At 36.4% G+C, this 21,661-nt stretch overlaps 1 protein-coding gene across 5 annotated transcripts in view; it reads left to right on the top strand.

Moving 5' to 3' along the window:
* TENM1 (teneurin transmembrane protein 1) overlaps positions 1 to 21,661 on the top strand; it is a 3,105,198-nt gene that overhangs the window by 790,574 nt on the left and 2,292,963 nt on the right. For all 5 annotated transcript variants that reach the window (XM_074277949.1, XM_074277947.1, XM_074277946.1 and 2 more), the window contains exon 5: positions 21,468 to 21,550. The gene's annotated coding sequence lies outside the window, so the exon portion shown is untranslated. The remainder of the gene's footprint in view (positions 1 to 21,467; positions 21,551 to 21,661) is intronic.

Genomic DNA, 21,661 nt, shown 5'->3' on the forward strand with positions numbered 1-21,661 from the left:
AGGAGTTTGTTTCTATTTTTTCACTTAATAGTATTTTTCCAATTATTAGTAAACATAGTTTTCAGCATTCATTGTTGTAAGATTTTGAGTTCCAAAATTTTCTCCCTTCCTCCCTTAGCTCTCCCCTCCCTAAGACAACAAGCAATCTGCTATAGATTATTGTGCAACCATTTAAAATATATTCCCATATTAATTATTTTTCCAAGAAGTAAAAAAAAGGGAAAAAACACAAGAAAAAAAATTTCAAAAGGTGAAAATAATATGGTTCCATCTGCATTCAGACTCCATAATTCAAATTTTTCTTGATATCACATTTTCCATCACAAGTCTTTTGGAAGTCTTGGATCACTGTATTGCTGAGAAAAAGCTATGTCTATCAAAGTTGATCATCACCCAGTGTTGCTGTTACCATGTACAATGCTCTCCTGGTTTTGCTCACTTCACTCAGGATCAGTTCTTGTAAGTCTTTCTAGGCTTTTCTGAAATCTGCCTGTTCATTATTTCTTATAGAACAAGTCTTCTATTAGATTGTTATACCACAACTTATTCAGTCATTCCCCTCTTGATGGGCATCCCCTCAATTTCCATTTCCTTGCCACCACAAAAAGAGCTGCTATAAATATTTTTGTACCTGTGGGTCCTTTTTACTTTTTAATGGTCTCTTTGAGATACATAACTAGCACTGGAATTGCTGAGTCAAAGGGTATGGATAGGTTTGCAGCCTTTTGGACATAGTTCCAAATTGTTCTGTAGAATGCCTGGATCAGTTTACAACTCCATCAACAATATATTAGTGTCTCAGCTTTCCTATGTCTTCTTGATTTATCATTTTCTTTTTCTGTCATGTCAGCCAATCTGATAGGTGTGAGATAACACCTCAGAGTTGTTTTAATTTGCATGTCAGTCATTTAGAGCATCTTTTCATATGACTATAGATAGCCTTAATTTCTTCATCTGAAAATTGCTTGTTCAGCTCCTAAATGGTCAATTTAGTACTTGGGGAATGACTTGTATTCTTAGAAATTTGCCTCAATTCTCTATCTATTTGAGAAATGAGGCCATTATCAGAAACATTGGATGTAAAAGTTGTTCCCCCACAGTCTTCCTCCCTTCTAATCTTGACTGCATTGGTTTTGTTGGTGCAAAATCTTTTTAACTTAATGTATTCAAAATTACCCACTTTGTATTTCATAATGTTCTCTATCTCTTGCTTGGTCATAAATCCCTCTCTTTCATGAATTTGATTGTATTTTAGTTTGATACCCCCGCTCTAGATCTAGCATTTCACACCTGGAAAGTACCCACATTTGCTTTTCACTTCTCCAATTACATATTTTCTTTTTTCTTTTCTAATCTACTAAAAATTAGTTGAACAGATTCACTATCCTGGTTCACATCCTGTTATATGGATTACTTCAGTAGCTTCCTAGATGAACTTTTATATTGTTCCTTTTCCAGTTCAACACCCCTGTGGCTGACAAAATAATTTCCCTTCTGAAGTCACAGCTCTGTGTTGCTTCTCTGCTTAATATCCTTCAGTGGCTCTGTATTGGGTAAGGGCAGGGAATAGCATTTATTAAGTGCCTATTATGTCTCCATCTGTGTGCTAAAGGCTTTGCAAATATATCATTTGATCTTTATAACATCTCTGTGAGATATGTACTTATTATTGCCTCTGGAATAATAGCTTCAGCCTACCTCTATTACTTAAGCTCATGTTCCCCTTTACAGGCAACCTTTGCATTTTTTCTCTTTCTCAAATCACCATGTCTATAATTATCTGTTTATATGTTGCATTTCTACCAGTAGTACATAAGCTCCATGAAGATATGAACTGTTCTATTTTGTTATTGGGTTCCTAGAGCTTAGCACGTCTTATAAACTTAAAATATGCTTATTAAGTGAAATTGAATAGAATTCTCTTATCTTCTCCCTTTGCCTAACTTCAGTTCAACAATTGAATTATTATTTTTTAAAATTTCTAATGTATTTAAAATTTAAATACACAACATATATTTTTACCATGTTTAACATACATTGAATTACTTGCCATCTAAAGGAGACAGTGGAGGAAGGGAGGGAATTGGAACACAAGATTTTACAAAGGTTAATGTTGAAAAATTATCCATGCATATATTTTGAAAATTAAAACGCTTTAATAAAAAAACAAAATTTAAATACAAAGTGGAAAAAAATTGCCATGTGTACAGTAAAACATGAAATGTTTCAAAATATAAAGCATCTTCCTTCATCAGTCCAAATCTTTCCACATTTTTCTAAATCTACCAACTCATCATTTCCTACATCACAGCAATATTCCATCCTCATATTCTCTACTTATTTTAAGTAACTTAAAAGAATATTGATAAATGTGACTGACATATAATGTAGTTTCCCTAGTTTTCTCTTTTGAGTAAATCTATTTTACCTTTTACTTTGTCTAAGATCATGTTTACTCCTCCTGATTTTTTTAATCTAATAAATTCCACTCCTGATCTTTATTATTATGTCTATGTGTATCTTTTATTTCCTACCCCTTCTGACTCTTTTGTTTTACTTCTTTCTGCTACTTTGACTTCCTATCATTTAACCTATCCCCCAAGGCCCCACCAAGGATCTCTCCCTTATCCTGTCCTCCCACCTTTTCTCCTTGCCCTCTTATTTCTATGTTAATTTTGAAGACTTTTTTAGCCTTCCAAATATATAAATATATTATATTTACATATAAATGTATTTTTATTTAATATATAAATATAAAAATAATATATATTTAAATATACACATATTATAAATAAATATATATAAAATCCCATTCCTGTTAACCTACATACCTTTATATACCACTTTCATCCTATCCCCTTACCTTCTTATTTCTTTCTGAACTTAGAAGACTTTTATATCCATATATATATATATATATATATATATATATATATATATATATTCTAGATATATATTATCAAGAAGAGTAGGGTTCCAGAACTACTAACACTTTACCCTAATTCCCTTGTGTCAGTTTTTCTTCTTGCATCTAATTTTTATAAGATACTCTTATTACCTTTTCATACATTACTTAGTTTTTTAGAATCTTATCATACTCAGCTCTGCCCCAATCTTTCTAACTACTGACAATCTTAGAAATTTGCTTTACATTTCTTCATATAAAAATAGTTTGTTCTTCTCGAGTTCCATGTAATTAGTCTTTGATATTTACCTTTTATTTCTTTTGGATCTTGTATGTCAAATTTTCTCTTAACTTCAGGGTTTTTTGCATCAAAATCTTGCAAATTTGGCAGTTCATTATGTTTAACTTCAATGGGTATATTTTCAACTACAACCCAGTTCATTTACTCTTCATTATATAGTGTTCCAAGACTTGCAGAATATTAATGTAGCCAATGCTAGATCTTGTCATTCTAATTGTGGCTCTACCATATTTGAATTTTTTTCTTGTTTCTTGTAATATTTTCTCCTTGACCTGAGAGTTTTAGAATCTGGCTATCATACTCCTGTAGATTTTCCTCATAAAATCTTCCTCAAATGGTGATCGGTGGATTTTTTTTCTATTTCAACTTTTCTTTCTTGTTCTAACATTTCTGTACAATTTTTTTTCAGTTACTTCTTTAATCAATTATTCTATCAAGATTCTTTTTTTGTATACTTTTTAGGTAATCAAATTATTCTTATATTTTCTTGATCTGTTCTTTATATCAGTTGTTTTTATTATGAGATGTTTTACATTCCCTTTTATTTTCTCATTTCTTGTATTTTATTTTATTATGTTTTGATTTCTTATATGTTTGCTGGCTTCCCTTTGCTCATTTCTGTTTTTCAAGGAGTTGATTTCTTCCTTAAGGTTTTGGATTTCCTTTTCAAATTGGTTGACTTTTTTTTACATAATCTTTTTGGTTTTGCTGAATTATTCTTTTTAAAATTCCTCAATCACTCTCATTTGATTTTTAAAATCTTTTTTTGAATTCTTCTATAAATTCTTTTTGGGCAGGTTACCATTTAATATTACTCTTTGGGTAGGAGAATTTTTTTACTTCACTATCCTCCTCTGGAGATGAACCCTGGGCTTCTCTATTTCCATGACTTTCTATGGCTAAATTCTTTTTCCTTTGCCAAGTCATTTTTTAAAAAGGATTATTATTTGTAACAACTTGTTTATCGTAAAAATCTCTAGTCTTGAGGTTTAGGGAATGGCATCTTTGGCCTCAACTTCTTCAGTTCTCCACTTTGGCCTGGAACCAAAACCAAGAACTTTGCCCTCCTGTAAGTGCCCATAACCATCAGAATCCCAGCCCCACTGCTTTTGCATTCATTTGTATATGCTGCTTCCTTCTCAGTCCTGGGCACTTCTGGGCTTGGCTTCCCTTATAAGCAAAGGTTCTGTCAATCTTCCCTGCATTAAACTCCCATCTCCCCACACTGAAAGCAAGGTGACAATTCCTGTGGTTGGGGCCAGGGCTACCTCCCAGCTCAGCTAACCCCAGGTCTTAAAGCTAGTGGAGCTAGATTGAATGTGTTTACACTTCACAGGAGCCAAACTTCCAACCTAATATCTTTCTTTGGATCTTCTCTAGATATCCCTGGAGGACTGTTGTTCTTACCCAACTCTTGTTTATTTTTATCTGCTCTACATTTGCCCTGGGGCACTATTATGTCTTGTTTGTGGGGGAAATCTGGAGAGCTTAGAATTTTCTGAACTACTCTGCCATCTTCCCAGAACCCTCTCCTGAGTTAATAATTTTTATTAGCAACAAAGCAAGAATTATGTCAGGAATTCTTAAAGAAAAGTCCTGTGACTCATTTCTAAAATATATAGAGAATTGACTCAAATTTATAGAATTCAAACCATTCTCCAATTGATAAATGATTAAAGGATATAAACAGACTATTTTCAGATGAAGAAATTAAAACCATTTCTAGTTATATGAAAAAGTGCTCTAAATCATTATTGATCAGAGAAATGCAAATTAAGACAAATCTGAGGTACCATTACATGCCTCTCAGATTGGCTAAGATGACATGAAAAGATGAATATTGGAGGGGATGTGAGAAAACTGGGACACTAATACATTGTTGATGGAATTGTGAAGTGATCCAAAATTCTGGAGAACAATTAGAAACTTTGCCCATAGGGCTATCAAGCTGTGCATATCCTTTGATCCATCAGTGTTTCTGCTGTGTTTTTATCCCAAAGAGATCATAAAGGAGGAAAAGGGATCCACATGTGCAAAAATGTTTGTGGCAGCCCTTTTTGTATTGGTAAGAAACTGGAAACTGAGTGAATACCCATCAATTGGAGAATGACTGAATATGTTATGGTACATCAATGTTATGGAATATTATTGTTCTATAAGAAATGATCAGGAGGATGATTTTAGAGAGACCTGGAGAGACTTGGATGAATTGATGTTGTGTGAAGTGAATAGAACCAGGAGAACATTGTACATAGCAACAGCAAGATTATATGATGATCAATTCTTTTTCTTTTTTGATCTGATTTTTCTTGTGCACCATGATAATTGTGTAAATACATATAGAAGAATTGCACATGTTTAACATATTGGATTACTTGCCTTCTAGGGGAGGGAGTGGGGAGAAGGGAAGGGAAAAAATTGGAATATAAGATTTGCAAAGGTGAATGTCAAAAATTATCTCTTTACCAGAGAGAGGTCTGTGGGAACTGAGTGTGGACCACAACATAGTATTCTGACTCTCTCTTTTGTTGTTTGCTTCCATTTTGTTTTCTTTTTCAGTTTTTTTCCTTCCTTCTTGATCTGATTCTTCTTGGGCAGCATGATAACTCTATAAATATGTCTAGATATATTGGATTTAACATATATTTTAACGTATTTAATATGTATTGGACTACCTGCCGTCTGGAAAGAGGGTGGGGGGAAGGAAGGGAAAATTGAAACAAAAGGTTTTGCAAGGGTCAATGTTGAAAAATTACCCATGTATATGTTTTGTAAATAAAAAGCTTTAATGAAAAGAGAAAATTATCTGTGTATATGTTTTGAAAATAAAGTTTTAATTAAAAAAAGAAAGAAAAGAAAAGACCTGTGGATAGATTTCATGGGGCCTGTGAACTTCGAGGGAAAAAAGGCTACTTCTTTATTTCACTAATGTCTAACTGAAATTTCATATTTAATTAAATTATTAAAAACATTATTCTGAAAAAAGGGTTCATCAGTAGACTTCATCAGATAGATGCTAAAGGGGTCTATGGAAAAAGGGGTTGAGAATCATGCTTTTATATAGTCTTTTAAAATACAGGGAGAAAGATCTTTAAAGTTAAAGAAATGATTTACAACAAACAAATGTGACAACCATTTCACCTCATTGCATCACACATATCTCAGGGAAAATTTTAAAAAATAGTTTCATGGCATCGAACATTCTCCTTGTTCCCAGAGGGCAAAAGGAGAAAAAATAATGGAAGGAGAGAAATTTGGACTCAATATGAAGATCTTCCTAACAACTAGAGTTGTACCATGATGCTTGGCTGCCTCAGGAGATAGTGAGTTTCCCATCACTGGAGGTTTTCAAGGGAATGCTGACTATCTGCTTATTAGTGCTATTATAGTTTCATGCTTTGGGCAAAAAAAAATGGATTATGAAACCTCTGAGGTTTTTTTTTTCAACTCTATGATTCTTGTTATAAGGGCTCTTCTCTTCCCAACAAAATGTCCTTTCTTTGAGAGTAGGGACTATATCTTATATTTCATTATATTCCCTGTAACGTCTTGCTCAGGGCCTCCCAAACATAGTAGGTACTTAGTAAAGAGGCATGTGGTTTTCATAAATTGTGCTTTGTCACCCTAAAGCACTTATCAAAATGAGAGTTCTTATCACTTGAAGAAAAGCAACACAAATTGGATGTTGATGTGCTGAAAATCAAATCCTCTTACATCGAGATGACCCCTGGCAAAAATGGGACATAGATGAAGTATGTATCTAGTGCTTGCATCCTCCATATTTTACAATCTTTCCAAAGGTAGCCCTTGCTTACCTTCCATAGGCAGCCAATGCCTATTTTTTCCTTCACTCTTAAATCCTTCTCTCAGGTATAAACGATGGCTACAGCTTCAAGTGTTCCCCTTCCTAGGGAGGTGACAGAGCTAAAGCTCTGGCTCTAGAATTATGAACACAGAATCTTTATGAATAAGACCAACCCTATGGCAATTATTAATTCTTTTTGCTCAATAGAAATTGAAGGAGAATGTGGTACACTAGATAGACAGCTGATGAAAAAGAAAAAGCTGTATTCTATTTCTATCTCTGGTATGACCCTGGAGATATCTCTTAACCTTTCACCCTAGGCAAGCATCTAAAGTGATAATAACAGTAAGATAAGATAAAATCAAGTAATATAAAAGATATTATTATTCTAGCTAGTAATTTTCATACTTCTTTAAGATTTGTCAAACCCTTTAATAGGTCTCATTTGATCCCCTCATAATGATCCTGTGAGATAGGAGCTATTATTATCCTCAGGAAACTTATTACTATCCTCAGGAACCGAGCAAACAGAAATTAAATGACTTGACCGGAATCATAAAGCTAACTAATTGTCTGAGATAGGTCTTCCTGACTCCAAATCCAACACTCTTTTCACTATGCCACTGAGCTGCCTCTAAGATAATAAGTTACAGGATGGTTATCAAATTTTCGTTAATTGGAATTTCCTCACTGGGAGGTCCTATGCCAGTAAGTCACAGATCTTGACCAAACAAGCAAAATTGACTATGACATATGAAAAAATGCTCCAAATAATTATTGATTAGAGAAATACAAATTAAGGCAACTCTGAGGTGCCACTATACACCTCTCAGATTGGCTAAGATGACAGAAAAAGATAATGACGAATGTTAGAAGGGATGTGGGAAAACTGGTACATTGTTGGTGGAGTTGTGAAATGATCCAACCATTCTGGAGAGCAGTTTGGAACTTTGCCCAAAGTGTTATAAAACTGTGTATTACCCTTTGATTCAGCAGTGTCTCTACTGGGCCTATATCCCAAAGAGATCATAAAAAGGAGGGAAAGGGACTCACATAAGCAAAAATGTTTGTGGCAGCCCTCTTTGAAGTGGCAAAGAACTGGCAATTGAGTGGATGCCCAGCAGTTGGAGAATGGCTGAATAAGCTATGGTATATGAATGTTATGGAATATTATTGTTATATGAGAAATGAGCAGCAGGCTGATTTCAGAAAGGCCAGGAGAGACTTACAGGAACTGCTTACTGTGAAGTGAGCAGAACCAAGAGAACATCATACATAGTAATAAGATTATGTGCTGGTCAACTTAGCTCTTTTCAACAATGAGGAGATTCAATGCAATTCCAATAGACTCTGGATGCCATCCACATCCAGAGAGAGAACTATAGAGACTAAATGTGGATCACACAGGATTTTCACCTTTTTTTGTTGGTTTACTTGTTTTTTTCCTTTTGATCTGATTTTTTTATTGCATAGAATGACGAATATGGAAATAAGTTTAGCAGAATTGCACATGTTTTTAACCTATATCAAATTGCTTGCTTTCATGGGGAGGAGGAAGGAGAGAGGAAAGGGAGAAAATTTTAGAACACAAGGTTTTGCAAGGTAAATGTTGAAAATTATCTTTGCATGTATTTGGAAAAATAAAATAATATTTAAAATCGACAATGACAAAGGGCTGGAAGAGATAGATGTCCTCCTAATGGTTGGAGTCAAGAGCAAACGTTAGTATTTATTTATTAAGAATGATAAAGGGGGAGAAAGCGAAAGGGAAAGGAAAGATTTGGTGAAAATTGCATTTCTCATGAGCCAAATCAAGAGATAATCACTGCTATTTGGCTTTGTAATTAAGTTTGTGAAAATTAATAACTGTTTCTTTTTCAAGTCTTGTTTCTTTTCTTTTCTTTTCTTTTCTTTTCTTTTCTTTTCTTTTCTTTTCTTTTCTTTTCTTTTCTTTTCTTTTCTTTTCTTTTCTTTTCCTGAGGCAATTGGGGTTAAGTGACTTGCCCAGGGTCACACAGCTAGGACATGTTAAGTGTCTGAGGCCAGATTTGAACTCCGGTCCTCCTGACTTCAGGGCTGGTGCTCTATCCACAAGTCTTGTTTCTTTAAGACAACATCAACACTAATTTGAAGTGAAGATAAGCATATTGAATTAGTGTGGTACAGTTCAGGGAAACCATTAAGAGAGTCTTTCTTTGATGGTTTTTTGAGAATGGAAATACCCTGAATTTCCACAGGTTATGTCAGTAGAAAGTAAGTTCTGAAAACTAGAAAAGCTTCAATTATAGGCTTGCCATTGTACTGCACAACTATCATCTGAGGATCAATTTAGCTCAGCTGGTAATACTTCAGCACTAGATGGACTATGGGGTAATGAATGATGACTTTTTTATAGCTGCAGTCTTGTAGCCCTTCTAGAGATATTGTCATCTGTACTGGCAGTAGGAAAACCCATGTTAATGAAGTAAGTGAAAAGAGCAGCCCAGCCATGACCCAAGAGTGGAATCAATAGTGTTGGAAGTTTACCCTGGCAGGCAATCAAATTGTTTGGTGAGACTCAACCAACACAGAGAAGGGTATAACAAAAGGCAAAGATGTAGGTTGTTCCACTTTTATTGTTGTTTGGACTTTGATTCCATCTACTTTTAGTTAGAAGGAATCCTAGAGGTCACAGCCTTTTGCTGGCCAATTGCCCCTGCTTTGAGATCCTTCCATCATAACCAGTGTTGGGGAATTATGAAATAATTTACAGGCACAATAAATATTGATGTAGGCAACATGTGGTCTACCTGTACAGCTTAAACCAGATTGAACATTATAAAGTATCATGTGATTCAGTTTTAGGATCACATGATCCAGATGAGATCCCCTCTTTTTTATTTAGGACAAATATTAAACCTACAGAGAGAGAGAGAGAGAGAGAGAGAGAGAGAGAGAGAGAGAGAGAGAGAGAGAGAGAGAGAGAGAGAGACAGAGAGAGAGAGAGAGAGAGAGAGAGAGAAAGAGAGAGAAGGAGGGAGAGAGAGAGAGAGAGAGAGAGAATATGAGAATATGAGAATATGAGAATAGCTTGCCCTTGGTCACATACAGAGTATGGAGCTTAGCAAGTATTCAAATGCAGGTCTTCTGACTCTAATATCAGTGTTCTATCCACTATCCCAAAAGGGAATCACTGGGTCTTATTTTTCACTCTATAAATATTAATGGGACTCTCTCTAATGACAGAATAATAACATAACCATAAATAGAACCAATGTCATGCAATGTGGCAGTAGATTTACAAATATACCCCCTTTGCAAAATTATCATGGGTATTTAGACTATTGATTTCATACACTTGTAAACAGCTCATCTTTTTCTCCTTTGCAGTGCAAGAAGCATGAATTTTTTTAGATTTTTCAATCAGCAGCTTTCACCCCCCCTTTTTTAAACCAACAGGTGTTTGTTTTTCCCCCCATACTAGGCAATGATTACCATGGGAGAGAGACGCCGGACCCTGGGCTCCCCCAGGAGTTCAGGGCAAGAGCTTCGTGCTTCATATTTTTTCCTACTCTTTGGATTTCATCCAAAGCCAATTCTGTTGAATCTGCCTGCTGCCGCCGCTCTAGAAGTGACATCTGTTCAAATTTACGCTCTTTATCATGGCTGACATGTTGTTTGTGTGTCTGTTTACCACAAGCCCAGTTCCAACTGCTTCTTGCCGATAAATTGTGATTTCTTCCTCTATGCTATCACAGGTTGCTAGGCACTACGTCCCTGCCTCTGCAGCCTGACTCTTAGCCTTTATTTTTGTTGCCGTCTCTACCTGCAATTATGCTTGGAAAGAGGGAAGTAGGATGGGACTAACATGACAAGAAAAATATGGTTTAGTGAGTTGGGCAGAGACCAGAATACTTTCCCTGCATGGTCACCTGTGGATAGCACCAAAGTATACTCCAGTAATTAAGAGTCCTGATGTCCTCAGAGCCTGTTATTATCTGTAGTGGGGCAAAGACTGCCTTCTGACTTTTAATATGTAGGTTCAGTTAGGGAGTGTGTGTGTGTGTGTGTGTGTGTGTGTGTGTGTGTGTGTGTGTGTGTGTAGGGGGGGTAGAAAGAGGTATGATTGCTTCTGATACCTCAGAAAAATCACTTCTGAAAAGATGAGCTAAAATATGTCCCCAGAGGAGGAAATGGAAAGCTGTCATTTGTTATCTGCATTCCCTTGGTTGGGGTGACTCATTAAAAGCAATTAGGCTTGAGGAGAGCCTCAACAAATGAACTTCCAAACAAAGTTAAGGATGCTGTAGATGCTATTGTTCTCTGGGCTTCACAGCAGGGAAGATGAGACAGGATGATTTAACTGTACGATATTAAAGTGGATGAGGCAGCAGGTGGGGAACATCAAGTCCGATGAAATCAGCAGGCATTTATTAAGTACCTACTGTGTGCCAGTCTCTATAAGCATAGGGGATATAAAGGCAAAAACAGTGCCTGCCTTCAGTGAGTTTATATAGTTTAAGGAGAGAGATAGCAAAGAAGTAAGATGTGCAAAAAGATAGAGACATAGATATCTATTATGGGCCAGAACTTGAAACAAGGTACTAAATCACTGGAATTGATAGAGACAATGATTATGTACTTTAGTACTTACTAGAGTTCACATCTTTAAGAGACCATATTAAGGAGGAGCTCCCCCAAGCCCACCTTCTCGGAGGCAGAGTCAAATTCATTCCAACTTCTACCTCTGTGCTGGCTGGAGACATAGAGGCTGAGGCTGGAAGAGACAAAGGACCAGTAGCAAGAGCTCTTGGAACCAAGGAGAGAGATAGGCCTCTAAGAAAGCTAAGAAAGCTATTGAAGGAGACAATAAAGGATCTGGACTTTAACTCCTGGCTGAATTTGAGGTGATTATTGAACTGAACTGAAACTAAGTCTGCTCCCAGAAGCTCCCCAAGAAAGCTGCTCCCAGAGAACATTATATTTAAGAGAAGAACATTATAGATATCTATCTCAGATATGTCAGACATCTATCATTATCTAGAGATGGAGAAGAGATAGAAAGATATAGAGATTAAAAAAAGAAATCTCTATATAGAGAGATAGAAATAGATTTCCATATTTCTATCTTTCAATCTCTCTCTTTTATATATATAAACCCTAACCTTAAAATATTTTATATAAAGAGAGAGAGAGAGAGAAAGAAATACAGAGACAGAGAGAGAGAGAGAGAGAGAGAGAGGGGGGGGGGGGAGGGAGGGAGGGAGGGAGAGAGAGAGAGACAGAGAGAGAGAGAGAGAGAGGGGGGGGGGGGAGAGAGGGAGAGAGAGAGAGAGAGAGAAATGATCTCCAAGTAAAGGAACTAGCATTGGGGATCAGGAAAGGTTTCTTTCTTAGGGTCAGATTTTAGCTAAGGCTCAAAGAAAGCCAATGAAGGAGACGGAGATGAAGCCTGGACGACAGTAGCAAGAACCAGGGAAAATGGACAACCAAGTGACGGAGTATCTTGTTCTAGGAACAGGAAGGAGCCTAGTGCCATTCAATCAGAGAGTTCGTGAAAGCAAGTAAAGTGTAAGAAGACTGGAAAAATAGGAAGGGAGCAGGCCGTGAAGGACTTTGAATCCCAGGGAATTTTATATTACATTTTGGAGGTAAAAGGGGACACTGGGAGTTTGTTGAGTAGGACAATGACCTATGCTTTAGGAAGATCAATTTGATAGTCTAGGGTAGAAAAAGACTTCAGGCAGGGAGACCGATCAAAAGGCCATGAAATGGTCCAGGTTTGAGGATCTAAAATTGCACCTGCATCATAGTGGTGGCAATGGTGGTGGACAGAAGGGATCACGCTGAAGAAACATTGCTGAGGCCGAATTGAAGAGACTTTGTATCAGATTGCATAAGGATGAGGGGATGAGGTAGAGTAAGTAGTGGAGTGTGATACCTAGGTTGATAATATGTATCCTTTAAGGAAAGATAATCACTGATATTAGTACAGAACTACAGAGATAATCTGAATTCGTGGATAAAGTGCTGGACTTAGAGTCGGGAAGACCTGGGTTCAAGTTTCCCTGTAATAGTTATGAAGTGTGATCTCATTATTTTCAGTACTTCCTTAAGACTTATCATGTAAGTCATAGGTGAGTTAGTCTGTAAATTGGTACTAGTTCACATACTGATTCTCTGAAATAACAAGATCGTGTATCATTTGCCTTTCGGGAGAGGAGAATTTGACTAGTGATTTTATTGGCATGGGGAATTCTGGTGAGGAAATTCCCTTTATCCATGCAAATGGAATGTGTGCTGCAACTTGGAACATCTAAGAGAATTGCCTGAGCCAATGAGAGGTTGACCAGCTTCACAGCCAGTATGTGTCAGGAGCAGGATTCCACCTAGTCTTTCTGACTCTGAAATCTACTCTCTATTTTTGTTTGCTGTTCTTTAGTCATTTCAATTATTTCTGACTCTTAGGACTTTTCTTAGCAAAGATACTGGACGGGTTCGCCATTTCCTTCTCCAACTCATTTTACAGATGAGGACACTGAGGCAATCAGAGTTAAGTGACTTGTCCAAGGTCATACAGCTAGCATGTTCTGAGGCCAAATTTAACTCAGATTGATGTCTTTTAAAATCCAAGTCCAGTAGCCTATCCACTGCAGTGCTACCTAGCGGCCTCCTCTATCCATTGCACCATGCTGATTTGCATTTCTATACCAGGGATAAGTTTATCTTTCTTATAGAAATATCATAGTGTGATGTCAATTAATCAGGTCATATCTTAAACCACTCATTGGCTAAAAGAACCTAGCAGATCTAAGAGCACAATACTGTGAGTCTTAGAATCATAGGATTTTTATCTGAAAGGGATATTAGGCATCATATAGTCTCCCCTTCCCCTTTAAAGGAGGAAACTGAGCCCTTTGGAAGCGAAAGAAATGAGCTAAGTTCCTGGGTCCAGTAAGTGGCCAAATGGTGATTCAGATGCTAATCCTAAAATTGCAAATTAGCGCCCTTTCCATTGGTAGGAGTGGGTCTGAATCTTATCTCCAACATTATTTAGGTGTGTGATTATGCACATATCCCACCAAACTCTCCTGTCTCAGTTTCTTCCTCTATAAAATGAGGAGCATTGGACTAAATGATCTTTTAAGGTTCCATCTGGCTTGAAATTTGATGATCTTATGCTCCTTCCTGCACTCTTTTTCAGGGGTATTATGTGGCAAGTGTTTTGTAAACCGCAAAGCTATAAATGTAAGCAGCTGGTGGTATTATTATTAATGACCAAAACCAAGGGAGAATATGACATGGACAGATACATTGGGGGAAGAAGGATGAGAACTTGGAAGTAATGGGGACTGATATCAATTGGCAAGTCTTTGAAAAATGACATACAACTGATGGAAATCCAGCACCATCAAGGTTGCCAGTGGCGTTATTCAAAGTGATTTGAGTAATTGTTGAGTACCTTACACACTTGATTTTAAACAGCTAGAAAATATTCAGGAATGGGCTGAGTTCCTGGGCTTCTGTGCCATCCATTTCCAGGAAAATGAGGGGGCCAATGAAACACGAATAAGCAGCCTTGCTTTCCAAGGACATTGCTTTACTTTGTCAATAGGAAGCATTCAGGGAGCACATTTGCTTGCCTTTCTCTCCTAGTAGTTGTCCATTTGATGGGATGGCAAGCTCAGAGCTTAGGGTTGACATTTCTTCCCATCAGCCGTCTGCAGTTGCATAGCTCCTATAGTCATCCAGAATACTGTAATTAGATTGATAACCTAAAAGTAAGCCTGGGGAGGACAAGAACGATTGCAGGGGGAATAAAGTCTTCCTGTCTCCACCTTGAGTTTATAAGCTTCCTTCTTATGGGCTGCCATAATGGCATATGCTCATTACTGCTTTGTTGGTATAGAATGCGTTGAAAAATATATGGAAACAGAAAGAAGTTTGCCTCTAGCTGGTCCTAAATAAACGTTGCTATTTTCAAACTGTCCTTTAGAAATAGCCAGACCTGAAGCTTAGGGGCTATAATTTGCTCTCTACATATCAGTACTTCTGTTCGAATCCAGGGATTCACTCAGTAGGGGAGATCGGGTGCAATGATAGATGGCAGGTTAAATAAAATCTCTCGTGCAAAGGATCCAAATGGCCTAGATTATATTTACCCCAAAGAATGATTTTTCACCCTAGGGCCAAATTTTTAGCATATTCCCAGTTCCAAGATGAAACATGTAGGTGCACGAAAGCTAAAATGGTTCCTGCCTTGGATCTACTCCCAACTTTTGCCAAAATATTCTTTTCACCTTCCCACCAATGCCTTTTTCATACTCTACTTTCATCTAATTTATTTTCCATTCGTGGTGGTTGAGACCAGGCACAGATAATATGCCAAAATATGCAGCAAGAGTAGCAAACAACCCTGACACCTAGAATAATTCTGTAAGGATGCTGCAGACATTTTGGCCTGTGATTTTCCAGGGAGCACATTTCCCCGTTTTCTATCAGCCATTATGGAAGAAGGTATTTCAAAACCAAGCCCCCTCTAATTACTTGAGAAGGATGATGATTAGTAGCAGAGTGGTATAAATTACATCACCCTGAAGAAAGGTAGGTTAATGGAAAAAGAAACCAGATTCCAGCAGTCTAATATTTAACTGAAGTGCAGGTTAAGAGGAAATTAATGCTTAAGGTGGGTACTTGTTTTTGGAGAAGAAATATTATAATGGGACTGATTGATTTCTTGAAATCTTCAGCAAATGTCTTCATTTTTGTATGTTGAAAACATGAATTATATAACACCTGTTCCCGCAAAGTTAACCACTTGCCTGTGCAGGAGAATATGATTCCAGTGGAATATGGTAGAGAAGGCATATTTTAACATTATTTTGACCTACTAAATTACATACTAGCTTAGTGTCCTCAGGGATTCAAGTAGTGAACTGTTCGCTCTGTTTCGCTACAGTAAATCCCATGTAGACGATAGCGCTTATGAGAGATGCATTGAGTTTTGATCCCAGATGTGTACAGAATCAAATGGAAATGCTCCCGTAATTATTGTGCCCTTTTTCATTAAGAACAATGCAGAAGAATCGGCACATTGGGTTAGGTCCGTAGTCGATTCAACTCGGCTCTCTGCTTCTGATAGGTTTTTAGGAGTACATGGCTTCTCTCTATATGACACAGATCTCAAAAATTGAGGGTGTGTCCCAAGCCCCATTTATTCATTCATTTATATATTAAGAACCTACTCTGAGAATGGGAGGCCGGAAAAAGATAGAAAGATCAGAGCAGATGATACCTGCCCTCATGGAACTTAGATTTCAGTAATATCCTCCACAATATAGTAGAGAATCTGAAGTAATGGGAAGAAATGTTGCACTTGGAGTCAAAGAACTTGATTTTGGATCTGAGATCCCACACTTTTTAGCTCTGTGGAAATGTAAATCCATATCTTCCAAACAGGATTTTCCTGATGGGCTCCTCTTTGGAAATATTTTTTTTCTAAATGATTTGAGAGGTTTGGTAATGCTGGATCTTATGCCTCCTAGGGAGTACTTTCAAGACAAGTGAAAACTTTAGAATCCATTCCACTTATCTGGGTTCTAGGGCTAGTCTTTCTTGTTTTTTTTTTTTTTTAATAGTATTTGATTTTTCCAAATTCATGCAAAGATAGTTTTCAATATTTACCTTTGCAAAAGCTTGTGTTCCAGTTTTTCTCCCTCCCTCTTCCTCTCCCCTAGCCAGCAAGCAATCAGATATAGGTTAAACGTGTGCAACTCTTCTAAACATAATTTCATATTCATCATGCTGTGTAAGAAAAAAATCAGATCAAAAGGGAAAAAAATACAAGAAAGGGGAAAAAAAATTGGAGTAGTCTTTCTAAATCAAGGAAGATGGGAAGTACATTGGATAGAGCACTGGGTCTGGAGTCAGGAAGACCTGAGTTCAAAATTGACCTCAGATACTTACTAGCCATGTGATTCTGGGCAAATTACTTAACCTCTTCATTCTTCAGTATCTGCAAGCGTAAAATGGGCATAATGATATTATCTATCTCCCAAGGTTGTTATGAAAATCAAAGGAAAAAAATTGTAAGGCATTTTTTTCTCAATAGGATTTTAGTTTTCTAATTACATGTAAAGATAGTTTGAGAATTCATTTTTTGATTTTTTTCATTTTCAGTTTTATTTTTGCAACAATTATTTTTGTAAGATTCTGAGTTCAAAAAAATTTAGGCACTTTACAAAACTCAAAATGTTATAAATTCTAGTTATTATTTTATTGGTGGTAGTAGAAGTAGTAGTAGTAGCAGCAGCAGCAGCAGCAGAAGTAGTAGTAATAGCCATGTGGTTTTATAAGTATTAAATTGTAAGGCATTTTTTTTCTCAATAGGATTTTAGTTTTCTAATTACATGTAAAGATAGTTTCAGACATTCATTTTAAAATTTTTTTTTCAATTTTAATTTTATTTTTGCAACATTTATTTTTGTAAGATTCTGAGTTAAAAAAATTAGGCACTTTACAGAACTCAAAATGTTGTGAACTCTAGTTATTATTTTATTGGTGGTAGTAGAAGTAGTAGTAGTAGTAGCAGCAGCAGCAGCAGCAGAAGTAGTAGTAATAGCCATGTGGTTTTATAAGTATTAAATTGTAAGGCATTTTTTTTCTCAATAGGATTTTAGTTTTCTAATTACATGTAAAGATAGTTTCAGACATTCATTTTAAAAATTTTTTTTCAATTTTAATTTTATTTTTGCAACATTTATTTTTGTAAGATTCTGAGTTTAAAAAATTAGGCACTTTACAGAACTCAAAATGTTGTGAACTCTAGTTATTATTTTATTGGTGGTAGTAGAAGTAGTAGTAGTAGTAGCAGCAGCAGCAGCAGAAGTAGTCGTAATAGCCATGTGGTTTTATAAGTATTTATTAAATTGTAAGGCATTTTTTTTCTCAATAGGATTTTAGTTTTCTAATTACATGTAAAGATAGTTTGAGACATTCATTTTTTAATTTTTTTCAATTTTAATTTTATTTTTGCAACATTTATTTTTGTAAGATTCTGAGTTCCAAATTTTTTTAGGCACTTTACAAAACTCAAAATATTATAAATTCTAGTTGTTATTTTATTGGTGGTAGTAGAAGTAGTAGTAGTAGTAGCAGCAGCAGCAGCAGAAGTAGTCGTAATAGCCATGTGGTTTTATAAGTATTTATTAAATTGTAAGGCATTTTTTTCTCAATAGCATTTTAGTTTTCTAATTACATGTAAAGATAGTTTGAGACATTCATTTTTTAAAATTTTTTTCAATTTTAATTTTGTTTTTGCAACATTTATTTTTGTAAGATTCTGAGTTAAAAAAAATTTAGGCACTTTACAGAACTCAAAATGTTATAAGTTCTAGTTATTATTTTATTGGTGCTAGTAGAAGTAGTAGTAGTAGTAGCAGCAGCAGCAGCAGCAGTAGTCGTAATAGCCATGTGGTTTTATAAGGTCCTAGAAAGGTTTTTCCTTCTGTTCCCTCCTCAAGAAAAAGTGTTTTGCAGTATAAATCAGGATCAAGATTTCATTGATACCCCCTCTTGATTCTCTCAAGGAGCAAGTATTGTGGATGGGTTCTGCGACTTGGCTTGCTGAAGCATTACTTCCTATACTACTTGAAGTAATGAGGTCCTTTTTGCGGACAGCCAACCATGACATTAAATGGCAGGCCCATAATGCCATTATGCTTTCTATTAGTAGGGTCGCACTATGAGATTTAAGTCATTGGAGGAGTGTGGATTTTCTCATCCATGTCTCCTACCCCCCCCCCCCCAATTCCCGCCATGAATCATGATTTATTTTTCTTAAGCAGTGCTAGACAGGAAACCCAGGGCTTTTCAGCATCTGTGGCAAGCAAAGCTAGTTGTGTTACAGTGTTGATTATACATTTGCAAATTCTAGATAGAGATGAATATATAAATACCAAAAGAACAGAGAATAGAGAACATTGTAAATGCACACCTGGAGTAGGAATCTATGGATTTGCTTGTATTTACGTGTACAGAATTTGCAATTTCACTGGCTCTGAAGACATTCCTTAGAGCATTTAACTCAGCTTATAAAATCTTAGTCAATTAGAAATATGCCTAATTACATTTTTCATATTCTTTTAAAATAGTTTATGGTTATTGCTCCTTTAATATACATGTGTTTGGGGGGGTGAGATATACTTTTCTTGTTGTTAAGAATTATAATTAATGATTTTAGCTATCAACTCAGTGCTTTTTCAATTCCAATTTGTTCTAGCAGCACACCATGAGTTTCCACAGGCAGTCTCCTTAGCCCCGAAATGTGATCTTTTCTCATCTTTCCTTTTCAGAATACTCATTTTTCTTCAAAGTTCTGCTCAGGAGGCTATCTCCTGACTGCTCTCCCTTCCCCCTCTTCATCCTCCAATTCTTTTATAGCACTAGTCTCCCCTCCTCTACTCCCATCACTCTCTCTTTCTCTTGTATCATGCTTATTTAGGTATGTATTGTATCCCTCTCCACCCTCACCAGAAGAATATATGCTTCTTGAGAGCAGGGGTTTTTATTTTTGGCTTTGTATCTCTAGTCATGGTGTCTGGCAGAGTGCCTGGTACACAAGAAGCACTTGATAAATGTTTGTTGAGTAGACTGTGTTATAAACTGACTTGATTTGAATTGCTTGAATGATATGACCGAAAACCTGACAAATATAATCCAACCTCATTTATTCGCATTGTTTATTTGAGTAGGATCTGTCCTGCCAATGAACAGTTGCTAAATATTATGAACTGTCTTGAAGAAAGTCTATTCAAAAGGTTTAAAGTTCATAGATAATAGAATGGCAGAGCTAGAGATCATATAGGTCAACCTTCCTCCCATTTTATCCACAGGGAAACTGAAGCTCACGTAAATAGGAGACACGTCCAAAGACACACCATTATGTTAGTGCCGAGCTGGAAATAGGAACCAACTCTTAGCCCAGACTCCTTCCCTGAATTTCAGAATGCCACCCTAATAGCTAACTGTTTTCAGATCTATTGACTTGCCTTACCCAGAGCCAGACAAACACCCCAAAATGTTGATGGATTTCCAGTCAGGCAGGTGACACAATATCAATAGTCACAGGGAAATGGCCTTGCTGCAAGATGTGGAAAATCCATCTTCATTGACACTGCCACTGAGCTCCAGCTGGCTTCCCATAGTTGGCCCAGTCAAACTCATGCCAGCCATGCAAAAGGAAAATGATGTCAGCCCTGGGGTTTAAAGATATAAACACTGAAGCCAATTCTAATTATTTAGATCGACATTTGGGACTATGTCTTCAAATAGTTGATTCGGTAAAAGAAAGTTGTATGTAACTCAGGATTAGGGTAAATTGAAACTAGGCTTTAAATGAAATGGGGAAAGGTGATCTTTCTAGACCTTGATTTCTTCATCTATAAAATGGGGTGATAGAGTAGTGAACGCTTTTTAACTCTAATGGTTTTCCCAGTTTGAGAGTTCCATGAGTCTTTGATATTCTGTGATTGATCAATGTAACAGCTGCATGCAGGGATTATTTTTTTCCCATGCAGAATCCTTTTTTTAAGGGAAATAACCATCCTATCTTAGCTTCCCTATTTATTTTAGGACTGAGACTCATCTAGTTTATTGAAAATACACATAGGACCAAGGTTTCCCATAGGAGTAAACCATGGTCTAATTTCTCAGTATCATGAAATCACAGAGGTGTAAAAGAGTACTCAAAATTCACCTGGTTCATTCCATGCCTGAAAAAGTCCCCCTCCTATAATAACCCTACGAAGAAGTCATCCAGGTTTTATCGTAAGACTTTGAGAGAGGGAAAACCCGCCACCTAACAATGCCACTCGTTCCACTTTTAGAAATCTCTAATCATTAGAAAAATTTTCCTTACATAGAACTGAAATTTACTTTTCCTACTTAACAAGTCTAGTCTCTTTCCATGTAATGATCCTTCGAAGCTTGAAGACAGCTTGAATGCCCCCCTCCCTGAGTCTTCTCCAAGCTAATAATACTTTGGTACTTCATTTGATGCCCCTGTGTTATGATCTTGAGGGTCTTTTATCATCCTGGTTCCTCCCCTCTGAACCCTTTCTAGTATATTTATGTCTTTCCTAAATTGTGACTTGAGAACTAAAGAGAGTGTTCCAGATGTTGTCTGGATAATGATGATGATGATGATGATGATACTTATTTTTAGAATTTTTTTTATGTTTTCTCAGTTACATTTAAAAACAATTTTTAACATTTTTTATGACTTTAGAGTTCTACATTCCCTTTCTCTCTCTTCTCCCCATTTCTTGAGAAAGCAAGTATTTTGATATTATGTATGTGCAGTCATGCAAAGTGTATTTTCATATTAGCTAATAGTAATAACTTTGAAATGATGCTTATTATGTACCAGACACTGTGCTAAGTGCTTTTATAAATATTATCTCCTTTGATCTTCACAGCAACCTTGAGAGATAAAGAATACTATAGATGAGGAAACTGAGGAAAACAGGGATGAAGTGATTTGCCCAAATTCACACAGCTGGTGAGTATTTGATGCTACATTGCCCTAAGGCTAGGCACTCTATCTGCCCTGTCAAAACAAATGCTATTAACTCCTCCATTTTGTTGATGTGGAAACTGAAGAGTAGTGACT

This window comes from Sminthopsis crassicaudata, chromosome X (genome assembly GCF_048593235.1).
Source record: "Sminthopsis crassicaudata isolate SCR6 chromosome X, ASM4859323v1, whole genome shotgun sequence".
NCBI classification, from domain to species: Eukaryota; Metazoa; Chordata; class Mammalia; order Dasyuromorphia; family Dasyuridae; genus Sminthopsis; species Sminthopsis crassicaudata.